At 35.9% G+C, this 16501-nt stretch overlaps 1 protein-coding gene across 6 annotated transcripts in view; it reads right to left on the bottom strand.

Annotated features, from left to right (window-relative positions):
- NLGN1 (neuroligin 1) overlaps nt 1-16501 on the bottom strand; it is a 705168-nt gene that overhangs the window by 562209 nt on the left and 126458 nt on the right. The gene's annotated exons all lie outside the window — the stretch shown is intronic.

Here is a 16501-nt window from a genome sequence, read left to right as displayed (position 1 = left end):
CATAGTTAAAGTTCTTCCTCTACAGCACTGTTCTTTCTTCAGGCAGTTGAGTTGTGCTGAAATGTTCTGATGATCCCAGGGTCAAGTACATTACAAAGAACTTTTTTGCCTTTGAGTTTTCTTCCACACAACTCTGTTGGAGTTTAGACCTCAATGTAAACTGCAGGACACCTGCATTTGCATAAAGGGATTATGTACCATCTAAAGAATTAAACTACAGGGAACTTGATTTATCTGCCTTTCTATCAAAAGAAACATCCACTAACTGCTATTTCTGCAGTGTACAATAGTAATTAGTGTGCATAATGATTCCTCTGAGGCACAGAAGTGCATTCTGAATTCTCAACAGATATAAAATTATTTTGGTACAGATCCACAACTACTTGTACTGTACCGCGTTCTAATTCTTAGAAAACTGGCAAATCCCATTCAGTCTGTAAGCTAATATTTTGTTAGGTTTTGTTAAGTACAAAATATAATACCCTGACTATGCCAAGGAAATGAGTTTTCTATCTTAGTTCAGTAACCTCCAATTTGCAGAGGTGATGCAATTCAGTGACACACTGTTACCAGAAACTTCATTACTCAAGTTTAAAACAAATACAGGAAGCATAAGGTTATGGTATAAGACATGAGAAAAGTGTTGTTGTGATAATAAAATTTCATTAAATATGGAGCAAAATAAAGTCCCAAAGCCTGGACAACATGAAATAGGCTTCAGCAGAAAGTCCAAAATAATGAGCAGGGTTACAAGGGGTGGAAAGAGAAGAAGGGCAGGGCGTAAGAAAGATTGCTTTGGTATAGCGTAAATCAGGGGAGGGCAGTATCCACATTCTGGAAGAAGCCTCTGATGGGATGACAGAATCAACTCAGTCTAGGTCTCCACAGTTCCAGTTGGACAAATTTCTGACCAGAGCAGAGGAAAAGCACAGGGGAGAAGACTGGAGACAAACTTCATTAAGTTTACCTACTTCGGGCACTGTTATCTTCAACTGAGCACGAATAAACAAAAAGTATACAAAATTTACCAGTGGAACATTCCCACTGTCCTGATAACTTAATGTAGTTTATGAAGATTTTATTGTAATATAAAAATTTTACCCTGTTACACAGGGAGTTATTCTCAGAAAACCAGGTGATGGAGAAACACTTCATTCTGTTCTTAGTATGTATTGGTCATCACAGCCCAGTGACAGCAATGTTTAATGGGTTATAATCACCTTTTGCCAGAAGAGAAACATTTTGAATAAACACATTACCTTCACAGTTAATTTTCACAGTAGAAGTACTAGTTAGGAAATGATGTCTTACATGTGGAATAAGGATCACTGGTGGTGTTTCAAACTAGAAAGTTGAGCGTTTATTTTGGACAAAAGGTCTTTCTGGTTAATGAAATCATTAGTTATGCTTTGGTTTACTGACATCAAATTATTTGTCTACATTAATTGAATTTGTCACTAACATGCCAAATTCTCAAGTCATGTAACCCAATGTAAAATGTATAATATTACAATTAGAAGGGATCCTTAGAGACCATTCAGCTAGGTTTTACAGAAGAGGAAACTGAGGGCTAGGAAAGACAAATTGATCCATTCAGGGCCTGTTCAATAGCCTTTTTTTTTTTTTTTTTAGATGTTGGGGGTAGGAGTTTATTAATTTATTTAAATTCTTGCTGTGTTGGGTCTTCGTCTCCGTGCGAGGGCCCTCTCCAGCTGTGGCAAGCGGGGGCCACTCCTCATCGCGCTGCGCGGGCCTCTCACCATCGCGGCCTCTGGCTGCAGAGCACAGGCTTCAGACGCGCAGGCTCAGCAGCTGTGGCCCACGGGCCCGGTCGCTCCGCGGCATGTGGGATCCTCCCAGACCAGGGCTCGAACCCGTGTGTCCCGCACCAGCAGGCAGACTCTCAACCACTGCGCCACCAGGGAAGCCCTCAATAGCCTTTTGACTAAACTACGTGATCATACAAAAAAATGACTTTGTAAATCTCACAGGCCATAAATCATCGTCTTATTTTTTCCTGTGACTTTATTCCAAGTTTGCTTTCTAAATTATAGCAAAAATATGCTTAAATTAAAAAAGAAAAAGGACAAGTGAAACATGTTTTGAAGACAAGCTGTGTATTTAATTCAATCATAGGGTTCTCCACCTTATATTTTCACCTTCACTTTTCAGTCTTTGATTAACTAAAGTAAATTAGGCATAAAATAAAATATAGTCTACCTAAGGTTTTTCTTTCTCTGTCATAGCATTTCTGGTTTCCTAGAAAAAGAAGTCAAACAGAAAGAATGTAGACGAATAAAAGAAAGGGTAAAAAAAAGTAAAGAAACTGTGCCTAAGAGTATGACTGGGAAAAGATGACCACAGATCCAATTAGGTGTCAAAATAGGGGATGCAGCCAGAGGGGTTTAATCCATGTACCAGAACCTCTGAGTACACCTGAGTGATACCCAGGTAAATCTGTTCACCTCTATATGATGGCATCAAGCACACAGAAGATGTCACATATATGCAAACAAAACATAAGCATGCATTTGAACTCAATTTCACAACAACTTAATCATACTATATGCATATCATGACTCCACATGTTTGCAATCACAGGGCCACAAACAGCCTGGATTCTCTATACCCAGAGGCAGCACCAAAGAGTAGCCATTTTATTACATCAATTAGCCTCTCTTAGCAGCAATCAAAACTTCTCCAAATAAATAAGCAGTCTTAAACTGCAGGCTTGATCTACAAATGTAGCTTTCAGAGGATACTTAGACACAAATCTCCCATTCTTCCAACTGTATTGCTACCAAAATCCTCTCCTTTCAGGAACTTTAAAATTTCTTCTGATCCTTTCTTTATGAGAATTGTATAGGTAGGTTGGATCACACTCATAGAGTAATATTTAAGAGGGAGGATCTAGGCCTTAGGCTAATTTGTAATAGACTTTAATTTGGAGTCCATGTGAGAATTCAGGTCCAATAAACCAATGAGCAAAGCATTTATCATAAGAAGATGCAAACTATTTTAAAGAATAGAATTATTGACTATGTGTAGTAAAGGATTTGGCCTCACCTACAGAGAGGTCTGGGTTTTGCCCGGGCTCCTTTTTAAACTCTTGGAATTTCCTGAGTATAAGCGTGTCTGTACCTATCGTGTCCCTCCTCTCTTACCTGATCATTTTTCCTAACCGGATGACTCATGGAGGGCCCCATGGACCACACCTGATAGTTTATGTTAACAAGGTGATTTGGGATTGGGGGTTGACAAATCTTAAAAAAAAAACAAAAATCAACCACATGGTTTTGAGCCACATATCTCTACATATGTCCAAGGAGGAGAAGGGGGCTGATTGAATTTAACTCTCCTGGCAATAATTAAATCAATAATGCCCAGGTGATGCAGCCTCAACAAAATGCTGGACACAAAAGGCTCAGGTGAGTTTCCTGGTTGGCAATACTCTTTGAGTATTGTCATATATCGATGTCAGGAGGGTAACTCATCTGTGAAAATGATGGAAGTTTCTCATTTGGAACTCTCCCAGACTTTACCCGATATGTCTCTTCCTTTGGTTGGCATGTGAGATACAGTGTAATATAATGAGATACTGCTGTGACCACTGGTGGCCTTGCCCACATACCCTTTATCAGGCAAGTGAACTCTCCTCAGTGGCCGCTAACAGTCACAGTTTCCCCTTTCTTTGGAGAGTTGTCTTTGGGCAAACAGGAGCCACCTTGCCCAGGAGATTACATATCGCACCCCTGGCATGCCTTCCCCCATCATGCACACGTTGGACAAAAGGCCACACCCCCATACAGCAAGATGGGACCAGCTCTGTGGGGTAATTAATGCTCCAGGACTCCTGGAGCCATCAGGCAAAAGCTCAGTTCCCACTAAGACCACCTTACTTATAAGCTTTATCTCCTACCCTATCCTGCTTCTCTCATGCCATTTCTTGCATGAGCACTCCCTCAATAACCACCTGTACAAGAATTTTCCACCTCAGGCTCTACTTCTAGGTAACTTGAGATATGATGGATAAATTAGCCCCTATATGAGGAATTGAATTATAAATATGTTTTATATCTTTTAATTGTATAGTTCACATCTTATATTGAGAAGAGATTCTTCTATTTGATACTGTTATAAGAATGCTAGTTTGTTCCTTGACTTTAAACAGAACACAAGAGAATGTACTTTCCTATGTTTTAAGTACTGGATATGGGTCCACACTGTGCTGGTCACCACCACACCATGTGTGTGCTCCTGTGCATATGCCCATAATCGTCTCAGCTCCTCCATTTCTCCAGGAGATCAATCATTCTTCCTATCTTACAGAAGGGGTAAAATTTCCTTAAGTTTACACATGATGACTGAGGAGATGGGGGTCAGAGACAGGTTTGAGTCCAAAGTGCATCATTTCTCAGGGGCCATGTCATTTTCTCAGAGGCTGATGGAAATGTACTATGAGCTATAACCCCTGTAAAAAAGTATGAAAGTAAGTAAATAGGCTGAAATTCTGACAGTTTTCCAATGCCACTTCTACTTTGCATGCATCTGTATTTATTTATCTATCTATCTATTTATTTACTTATTTATTCTCCACTTTGTTCCACAAAGGCCTTTTTAGATAGTTATAGTGAAAGTGCCACATTTCTGGTCATCTATGGGGAAGGAGAACGTCTCAGCTAACTCTCCATTCCTAAACACCCGCATAAAATAACCTAGAAATAGGTAATCCATATATACCCAAGTAAAATTAATTTTAAGGGTAGTGATTTCAACTTACTAAATTAAAAAATGAGCATTAAATGCTACTAAAATTATTTCAAATTAAATTTTAGAGGCAAAACAAAATTTATCAGCTAGATAGAAAATCACTGGAGTATCTTTTTACCTGTAACTTTAAAAGTATTGATATTTCCAAAAGACTGACAGATACTAATGCTAATTATATCTGCTGACAGATATAATGCTATATATATATATATATATAAAGAATTACAGCAAATTAAATTGTGTACACAAACTAAATATTTCCAAGCTGTGTTTCCAAACTATTTCCAAGTAACACTTTATTACCAGTATAGTATTTTCAATGAGATAGATATTGTTGTTAACAAGGGGCAATGTTAGCAATAGAAGAACCTGAATGCACAATATGTTAAGAGTTTATACACTAAGTTTCTGAAACTATTTTTTATCTGGCTGTATATTTAATGGACATGATTTAAATTGATTATGCTCAGAGAATAAGACTTGGCATCTGAAAATCTGGATTTGACTCCTTTCTTTAACGTTTTTGTCACCTCAATCAAGATAAGATTCTGATGATATTTTTACATCCTTCAGAGAATCATTGTGAAGATTCAATGAGAAAACATATACAAAAACACTAGGTAAACTTTCAAAGGTAATTCAAATGTTGGACAATATTGTTATTAGTAAATAATAGCAGTCTATCTAGCCATGATAGATTCATACAGAAAAAGTTGTTGACACCTGCATCGAGAAGAATTTGGAGCCACCATCAGAATTACTTCTCAGACCTTATGTCAATATTCCAATGCTGTGTTGCAGTTGTTTTAAATACACTTTTTAGGGTTATGATATAATGTCCACATTTATAGACAGGTAGATGTCTACACATTTTAGACAGGTAGATGTCTACACTTTTCATTCTCCAGATGAAAGGTAAAAACATAAGGCCATGCTCAGGCAGTTTTTAGTAGTTAATGGTTGATCATATGGAGAAAGATGATTTTTTAAAAAAAATTATATCTGGATGTTGTGATAATATGTAGATACAGCTAGTCACTGTGAGGCTAATTCCTCACATCCATCCTTTTCTTATTCTCTCTCCCTCATCTAGATATGGGAAGGCAAACAGTCAATGTTTATACAGAGATGAAAACTCTTCTGCTCACATACATTGGTGGATAACTCTGGGAGAACCATCCCACCATTACATTTTCTTCCCAGAAGCTGTCACCAGGTGTCAAAAATTGTTCCACACATACTAGGTAGATATTGATACCATTTCCTCCATTATATTCAATAACTTCCACTTTCCTTATGTGATATATTGAACAAAAAGACATGATCTGTGTTTCGTGGGGATTACTTATCTTCCGGTGATAAAGAAGATAAGTAATTTACATATCTTGAGTAAATAATTGCATACATAACTATATTATGATATCTGTTACTATAAAGCTATCATCTGCCCCCACTTCCCTTTTTTCTTCATTTAAACTGTAGTAAGGACATTAGTCACAAGCAAGCCATTTCTGAACTCAGAAAACATGGTAAGAGTTGAATTATCAAGTCATTAATTCTACAGACATTTCACAATAGATGAAGAATACAAGTGCCATTGTGCATGTTTGCCACGGCCTGCCCATACACAGGGCTCATCTACCAGGGTCAGGAATGGACCATTAGGAATGCCCACCACTGACCCAACTGGACTTCCCAGTTTCAGTTTAGTGCTAGGAAAGACAGGTAGCCTGTTAACAATGCTAGGAACATCTGGAGTTGGTGATGTGGACAAAGAGTGAGTGATGGACTCTGCTGAAGAAGAGAGAGGATTTTAATTGTTGGAAGGTATGTACAGTAGATCTATCAGCCTCACCCCAACAAAGCAATAAAGAAAACAAAAGATTAATAACAGCCTCTTCAGTACCACTGCTGATCAGCAGCCTCCAAAAGTGACCAAAGGCAGGGATGTGCATACAGAAAGGCAGAAGGAAAGACAACGATGTGATACACAGCACAATTTAATGAACTGCAAAATTTGGAATGGAGTTTCCTTCTCTGGAAAAACATTAAAAGAGGCTCGTGTTTTATAATGGTGATGGTAGGGATAATGATGATGATGATGATGGTGGTGGTGATGATGATAATGATGATGATGATGATGGGTTTTCACCCCCTACTATGCCTGGTTAACTCCTAATTCTCTTTTAGACCTTAGATCAACTGTCACTGCCTTACAAAAGTCTTCCCAGACCTTCATGGCAGACTCAAATTCTTCTGAAATATGCTCTCATCTGTCCCTCCTTTCTGTAGTACCTGTTCCAATGACAGTGTACCTCTATTTGTGTGATTGTTTTTTTGTTGTAGTTCTCTCCATTCAGTTATATACCCCCTGTGAGCAGATAGTACATCTGCTTTTGCTTATCACTGTCTCCTTAGACCAAAGCATAGTGTCTGAGGGCTCAATAAATGTCTGTTTAAAGGAAGAGGAAGAAACGGAAGGAAGAAATTAAAGAAACTTTTGTATACATATTGTGTGGTATCTATTATCCTGATATGATATATATTTCTCATGTCAACCTTTCAAGGTGAGTCCTATTATTTGCATTTCATTGAATCTCAGAGAATGAAGTCAATGGTCTTAGGTTCCATAACTAAAATATGTGGAGCACAGACATAAACCTTGATCAGTGTAGCCCCAAATCCATGCATTTTTCACTACTCCTTACTATATCATGCTGCCTCTTTATGTTACAGAAATTTGTCTGAATTCCTAACTGGCTTATTTTAAATTTTTTAAAAAATGGTGATGCTCCAGTGTTCAGAAATCTTACACAGTTGACAACTGCCTCCTCTGACAGGTTTTACAATATTAAACATTAAACATATGACAAATGAAATATGAGTGTCTATCTCTGAACATCGGATTCTGCAGGTAGTCAAAGAAACTGCAGAGGCTGGAGTTAACCTTGAAGGAGAGACAGAGAACTTGCCTAGTGAATCAGAGTTCATTCTTGAACAATTCCCACCCCCTCCACATCAAACTGCCCAATGAGAGGCCAGCAGCTTGCTGCTTCTGTTATTTCATCCCTGTAGCCCCACAAAGGATGAAACACTTTTCCCTAAGACACAGAAAACAGAATGTTGGCAATACTGTTTCAAAGCTGAAAAAAGTGAAGAGGAAATTCTAAAGAAAAAAACTGATTCTCTTCTCAAATTCTATGTGAAGGAAGCAAAGAAATGGATATTTGCTATGATATATTTGATAGTACAAAGCCCTGACATGAAGTAATAAGAATACTAAGTAGCAGCTGTTCAAAGAAGGAAATATAACACAGTAGAGTAAATGGTGTATTTGTCCCTCGAGCTGATGAGTACTTAGTCACTACGAAATCATTATCACAGAGAACATAATTTAGACTACACTCCAGGACAAGCTACTCAAGATGCTATACATGTCACCACTCCTTGTTAGATATTTGTGTGATTTTAAATATTAAAGCTGCTATCAAATATTAATGATAAATTAAATTTAGACTGCAGAACTCAACTGTTGCCATATATTGCTGAAGTGTGAGTTTATTATGAGTCTTTAAGGGTCAACAGCAGAAAACTTCCATCTACAGAAAGGTCTCAATAATAATACAAGTTTTGGTAGACAAAGCATATTGAGGGAAACAAGCTACGCCCCGTAATGATCTTCTGTAGCAAAGTTGCTGCTATTAAGACATAGGTCTAGCCAGGCAATCTCTACAAGTTTTGGGGGAAATATACTAAATTCAAACATGTACAAATAATTTTACAGGTAATATACAAACAATCCACCCCCAAATCTAGAAAAATAATTTATCCAAAATAGCATTAAATATGCTTTCTGCTTTTCCTACGTTAGGGATGACCCATAGGAACAGGTTCCTAAAACCTCAACTAAAATAAGGAAACCAGAAGCCACTTTCATGAGAACAAAATCACAACTTGCCCTCTTGCAAAGGAATCTAGCATAAAGCAAAAGTGAAGGAGAAATATATGCCTGAACTCAGGTAGAATTTGTTGCATCAATATGTCATATAAAAAATTAAATCTTTATTTTCATATATGGGCAATAATGTTTTATGAAAGAAAGTATAATAAGAGTCTAGAGCTATTTCTATAATATACCTAGTTATGAGTCCTTAACGAAAGCTCAATCTTTCTGACACTGTTTCTTCATCTGTAAAATGGGAATACAGTAGCTACCTTTTTAAAAAATCATTGTAAAGATTAAGTAAGATAGTGTATATAAAATGTATGCATAATGTAGTAGTCATGTATAGCATGTAGTAGGAGCTTGAAAATATTTCACTCACTTTCTTTTATTAAGGAAAACAAAGTATTTTGGAAATGGCATTAACTACATTTAATCAATTGAGACAAATAGAAAAATTCTATATATACTACCTGGTACAGTAACAATTGGTCATAATTTTAAAGAATCTCAGCTCTTTTATCTCCTCCCTCTTCTTCTTCAATGTCCCTGTTGATAACTACTTGAGTCTTCAGTTTCACTAAAAGTGTCAGCCTCCTTTAAAGGGAAAATAGATATACTGTTCATCCCTAAGAGAGGTAATATAGTTATCCTTGGAGAAAGGGAAGTGGAATGGGGTTCTGGAAGGAAGAGAGATGGTTGAAACAAATCATATTACAGAAAGGATGGACAGCATTGCAGGATAAATTAAGACATCTCTGTGACTTGGTTGATGTAAGAACTGAAGTGAGACCAGTTCTGCTTGCTCCCCAGAGGGCTTAGAGGGAGCAAGAATGCCAGCTTCCATGAAGGGAGCATGAAATAGAGGGATGCGGTAGGTGTATGGATACATACTCAACTTTCTCAGGGATAGAAGCTTTCTTACTTTTCCCAGTCTTTGTATCTTAGATTTTCTTAGCTGTAACATAACTATGTTTTCATGAGTTCGAGAGCTGTTATAAAAGACCACAGTAATAGAATAAATGTCAATGAGCCCATTTATGCCATTTCAAAGTTTATCAACCCCTCAGAACATGTGTGTCCTGTGTCCCTTTTATCTGGCACATAATGGGCATGTAAGAAATATTGGGTGAAGGCCAATAATATCATCTGCTCTATGAAGGCACTGGATAAAACGTATTTATATACTAACTCAAGAAATAGTTATTGATTGCCTGCTATGTACCAGATATTGTGCTAGGCACATAAATACAGTTGGTGCCACTTAATGAAAATCAAGCAGCAAGTTAATGGATTATTACTGCATTGATTCTTATGATATTTAAGATATAATACTTATGTACTAATAACTCTTAATTAGTTTATAAAACTCTATTAGTTTATAAAATATTGACTAAGTCAAATTTCTTTGTATTTAGTCATTCTCATAACTATTTCCATATCTATTTGCTAAGAGTTTTCCTAAATCTACTAGCTGGTTTTTGGATGTTAATAATACAGTGTGTGTTGTATAAGGTCAAAACTTTTTCTATAGGCCTTGAAAGTGTCACAGAAGATAATTTGACTCCTTCTTGATTTCACATCTCATCTACTTTCATTTGGTTCTTCTTTGTCAGTGCTGGTCCTTAGCCCTTACCTCTTCCACCTATGGACAGCTATTTTAGTTTTTGAGAACAATTTATTCTTTCAGTTTCTCCTTCAATTCCAAAATCTGTCATTATCCAAGAATGCTTCCTTGCCTATGACCTGTGGTATGAGAAAAAGCAAGCATATTTTCACTTTAGACATTGTTGCCTGTCGTCATTAGTTTTGTTTTCTGTATTCTCTATTTCCTAAACTTCACTGTATTTTGTTTAACTTCTATTCCTGAGATTTTTCTTTCTTTTTTGTCTTAACTCATTTTCTTCTCTTACCAGTCAGCATTTCTTGGGAAAAGGGGGTTGGGTGAGAGATTAGGGAGAAACTATGGCCAGGACACTGCTTTTATATTGGTTTTATATCTGACTTTATCTAAAGAGTCATATTCATTCTGTACCTTGTGCAAAAGATGGTCCATTCTTTCACTGTTAAACTCACCTAAGAAGGTCATGAAAGTGGGAATCCACTTTTTTAAAGATCAGAATTTTTCAATTACCCTTACTGTAGGATTAAACCAGTATTTTCCAAAATCACTGATGTCGTTCCAACTACCTAGTTCAGTTGATACCCAGCAATTTTAACTGTTTGGCTTCTATGGCAGCCCCCAGGGGTACTACTGTGTATAAATTTACCTACCTTCATATTTTATGTGTTTAACACAGTGAGTTGGATCCATATGGAGGAATGAACTGGTTTTGAATCACAATACTCTCTTATCAGACTATACGACCAAAAACTAAAGTAGGTTTATTTGTTTCTTTTTTTTTCCTTTTTTAAATAAACAAACTAAATTAGGGAAAGTGAGGAAAGCAAGTACAACTATTTCATCCCTAACATATTTTAAACTATCTATTAGGAAACAAATTACTGTTGTATCATTCTGTTCAATTTTCTTGTGAACATCAATCCAGAATGAAAGAAATCCCGTTTAGAATCCAGGAATTTCTATCAACATTATCAAGACAAGCAATGCTGAAGTGTATTCACTATCTTTGTTTTGTTTACAAATAGTTTATTCACCAAAGCTGCTTGATGGGAAGTCCAGAGCCACTAGATAGAGAGCCAGCCTTTTTTACACGGTATAAAAATATTTTGACCCGACATTCGTATTTTATCATTTTCCAAGTCATTTTTTATCTCTGCCCTTGCCATGATGTGACGTTTAATCATGGATTCCCCAGAAACCATTCCCTGAGGTCTTTTACATCACAAGTACCTTTTCTGGAGGACTCCAATGGCGTTTATCATCATGAGAGCAGCTCCCTATGGCTCAGCTTGCTATTAAACCTGAATTAATATATGCAAACCCCTTCCATTGACAAGATAAACAATGGTTCCCTTTGTTTTCCAGAAGATCTACTAGGTTGGTTGTCAGAGCGTGGACCTTTAGTCGGTAGCCTTTTGTGCAGGTTAAAACCTTTACAGATACGTGTGCTTTTCATCTAACCAGATTTTGCACGTCTATTATAGCACATCCTTAATCAAAAGATGGCAGTGTTTTTCCATTGCTTACCAAGTAAAGGCTAAACCCATAGAAAGTGACATTCCTCAGCAAATATATTTTAATTTTTGTGAGAAGAAGATTAGGTAGATAGATATAGATAAATAGATAAGATAGGTAGATGATATATAGATCTACATCTACAACTTTTTTCTCCTTACCTCAAAATGGAGGCAGGGACATTTTCTTTCTGGGACACCTAGATTCAGATTCAAAATGTTTTTCCTGGTTATAAACTGGAGGTTAGGATTGGCATGATTTTGGTATCTTATGTATTTCTTTAGCTATGTCACTAATGCACACGTATATTTAAGATACCAAATACTTTAAATTTGTATCTCCTTATTTTTGCTGCTGATGACAAACATGTTGAATGAAAACAGGGCAAGGGTGGATGCATAGTCTGTTTGTATCTGTCTTTCAGCCTGCTTTTACAAGTGCTTTGCATTGTAGAAGTGAGTATGCTCCTAAACAAACTACTAGCAAATTATATCCAGGAACATATAAAAAGATCATCTACCATGACCAAGTAGGATTTATCCCAAGAATCTGAGTTTGGTTTTACATTTAATTAATGTAATACACCATAACAACAGAATAAAGGACAAAAATCACACCATTACTTCAACATATACAGAAAAAGCATTTGAAAAAAATCTACAGCTCTTCATGAGAAAAACACTCAATAAACTAGGAATAGAAAGGAACGACTTCAGCCTGACATAGGACATGCTCAAAACACCCAGAGCTAATTTTACCATTTTAATGGTGAAATACTGAATGCTTTCCCATAAAATCAGAAACAAGACAAGCATGTCTTTTCTTGATACTTCTATTTAACATTGGACTGGATGTTTTTGATTTTGAAATAAAAGGCACCATTTTAGAAAAGAAGTAAAAAATCTATTTGCAGACGATGTATCTTGTTATATAAAATCCTAAGGAATCCACTCAAAAACTGTTAAAACTTATGAGTTCAGCAATTTTGTGTTGTGCAAGATCAATATAAAAAATAAATTCTAATTTTATATAGTAGCAATGAATAATCAGAAAATGAATTTAGAAAGCAATTTCTTTATTAAAGCATAAAAATAATTATAAAAGAGTTAGGAATAAATTTAACAAAAAGTGTAAAACATACTCTGAAATCTATAAAACATTATTGAAAGAAATTTTTAAAAACATAAATAAAAGGAAGACATCTCATGTTCATCTATCAAAATACTTACTGTTTGTTAAGATGGCAGTAATTTCCAAGTTTATCTATAGATTCAACACAATTCCTATCAAAATTTCAGCTGACTGTTTTGCAGAAATTGGCAAGCTGTTTCTAAAATTTAAATGGAAGTTTCAGGGACCCCAAAAAGCCAAAATAATCTTAAAAAATAACGAAGTTAGAAGAGTCACAATTTCCAGTTTGAAAACTTACTACCAAGGAAGATTGTGTGGTACTAGCATTAAGGATAGAAATATAGATCAATGGAATAGAATTAAGAGTCTAGAAATAAACCCTCACATTTGCAGTAACTAATTTTTGACAAGGATTCCAAGTCGATTCAATGGGGAAAGAATAGGTTTTTCAACACATGGTACTAGGTCAACTGGATATCCATATGTAAAAGAATGAAGTTGGACCTTCCCTCACACCACACACAAAATTAACCCAAATGGACCATAAACCTAAAGAGCAAAGCCAATAAAACTCTTAGAAAAAAATATAGGAGTGAATCTTTGTGACCTTGCATTAGGTGAAGCCTTTTTAAATATGACACCAAAAGCACAAATGGCAAAAGACGAAATTTATAGACTGGATTTCACCCAAATTAAAAACTTGTGTTGCAAAGAATACTATAAAGAAACTGAAAAGACCACCCACAGAACAGGAAAAAGGAACTTGTATAGGTACATGGATTTTCAAGTGAAAACTCATTTTGGTCACTCTAATGACTCCTCTCTCACACTGCAATCCTCCCCAAGCTCCCAAGCCTGCCTCCTACATAGGAGAAAGCTCCATGAGAAGTGACAAAGGAAACATTTTTGTTCAGAAATAGAAACAAAAGGGAGAAGGCTTAATTACATCTCATAACTATGTTCTGGTCCCTTTCTCTGTTTGCATTTCTTCTCCATTCCTTTGATACTGGTTCTGCATTCCTGTCTATAAATTATGTTCCTTGGACATTAAGCTTGCCAAGACATTACATACAAAATGTACATAATGAACCTACATGCTTTTTCTAAGCTCAGTGATCACATTTGCAGGGCTTTGCAGGGAAGGAGGGTGGGGCACAGGATAAATTTCCTCCTTCTTCAACCACAGAAATCAATGAGCAATTTCACTTCCATAGTTGAGAAGGCTGGGGGGAAGAAGGAAGGCCAAAAACAAAGGTAGGTAGAAAGAGTTCTCATTTTCATATATTGTACAAAGTCGTAAATATAAAGCCTAAAAATGAATCAAGCTAAGTTCATTTTTACCCCATTCCCACAATCCTAAATCCTGGGAATTATCTCTAACCTAGGGCATCTACTTCCTTCAGTCTTTGCCTATCTTCCAATCATGGAATCTTCCAACTTTTCTGTGCTCCCATCTGCTTGGTGTCTGCCTGAGAAAGAAATTTCTAAGAGCTCCTCCAAAGACCAAAATCACCCTAAGGGAGAGTATGGGTATACAAAGATAAAATACGTATTTTTATAATGTGTTTGAATGACCCACAACACAGGAAAGTATTTTGAAATGCCACCTGTAATTGGAAAAATAATATTTATATATAAAACGTATTTTTTAAAAGTCATGTGGATATCATAATTCCCCTGTACAATATGAGTCAACTTTAGACCTGAAGGTGACAAGCCTAACTGAATTGTCAATCTTTAATGTTATTTCAAGACCCCAGAGCAGAAAATTATTATACAGTGTCCTGTGAAAAGGGAATAACAAAACTAGCAAAACCAAATTTCATCCCCAAGGGTCTCTGCTCCTCTCAAAACTTATCTCTAGGCAGATTTGAGACAGAAGAGTTGGCCTGGTGTGTAAAGAATCAGCCAGCTGACAACAAGCTTTATATGCAGAAAAAGAATGAAAAGTTAAATATAATTTGTGAACTGGTAAGAAATTTTAGTCCTTCTCATAAATTCGTAAGAGGGGTCTTTTTCCTAACCCTTTGAGTTTGATTTGCGGCACTCTGGGATTGTGAGCTGACATTGTTTCATTAGTATTTTACATTCCTTTTCTCTAGCTCTACAGTAAATTCAAGTAGCCAAGGATGAACTGGGAAAGAAGAAATTTGTTTCACTGGTTCTATGTGCAAGATCTGAAGGGAGAAAGGATATGAAAATAAGCTCCCATGAATAAAAAACAAAATAGTCACTCCCTGGACCCAAGATCATTAGGACTTTGTATTTTGGTTATTATGTTTTTCAATAGCAGTTGGAGTCTGAATGAACCATGTATACATTTTGCATCTATGTCCACTCCTAATAATAAAAACCTGGAAAATGGAACATTAATGTAACGTACAAACCAATGGAGCTTACACAGGCAAAATGAATTTCATTCCCTTCATCAGAGACCTAGCAGACCCCCATTTTCATAGCCTGATTTATAACTGACAAATAGTGTATTAAGTTTAATTCTAAGAGGGAAAAGAAAAATTTTTGAAGAAAAGGATGTGTGATGCCATGTTAATCATACAGAAGGAAGGCCCATTATTTTATTTGCTTTACTCTGCCATTGCTGATACCAACTGGTCTGACCACTTTAAATCAGAGTTAGAAAGGAACCATTACAATAATTGGTTGAAGAATTAACTCTGGGAGGGAAAATTCCTACAGAAAAAAAAAAAATAGGAGAAAGGGGACGTTTTATGAAAGGAAAAATGTGATCTATTCAGATTGCTTATATTAAAATGAATCAACTATCCACATAGTCTAATTATTATCTAATATAATTCATAATAAATGGAGAAACAGCACACCTATTACTTTAGGAATATAACTTAGTTAACACCCAAACTAAAGCATCAGAAACCTGATGGTCCAAATAAACTCTAGCACCTTAAAATTATCCTTACTACAAAACAAAATATTACTTAATAAAAACAACCAATAAAGGGATTCTCTAAAGTTAATGCAATTATAAATTGCTCTCTGATTATTTCTGTAGCAATAGTGGACTATTTGGCACTTTTTTTAGATTTAAAAATCAAAATGTAAGAGTAAAATATACTGGATATGCTCACGGAAAGAAAAAACACTAGGTATGCAGCAGTATAATGTCCTTTGTTATTTAGGTACTATGGTCACTCACTAGTGTTAGTACATCTAACTTAAAAGTGCACTATATATATAAGAATCATTTTGCTGTATACTTGAAACTAACATATATATGTTAGTTTATATATATGTATATATATATATGAGAAACTGAATCACTTTGCTGTACACTTGAAACTAACACAACATTGTAAATTAACTATATTTCAATAAAAAATGCACAATCTACCGAAGAGCAATGATTTTTGATGTCCTGTTGAATTTGGCCAAATGGTAAACTCTTTTCTGGAGAATTTAGTACATAAACACCATCCTTCCTACTTGTAACAAATGCGAAAAGACATAACTTTGTTACCTTTCAGACCATATGTGTTTTGAGG

Source organism: Lagenorhynchus albirostris, chromosome 5 (assembly GCF_949774975.1).
Source record: "Lagenorhynchus albirostris chromosome 5, mLagAlb1.1, whole genome shotgun sequence".
In the NCBI taxonomy this organism is placed as follows: domain Eukaryota; kingdom Metazoa; phylum Chordata; class Mammalia; order Artiodactyla; family Delphinidae; genus Lagenorhynchus; species Lagenorhynchus albirostris.
Note: the sequence above shows the minus strand (reverse complement) of the source record. Positions and strands in the feature narration are given on the sequence as shown.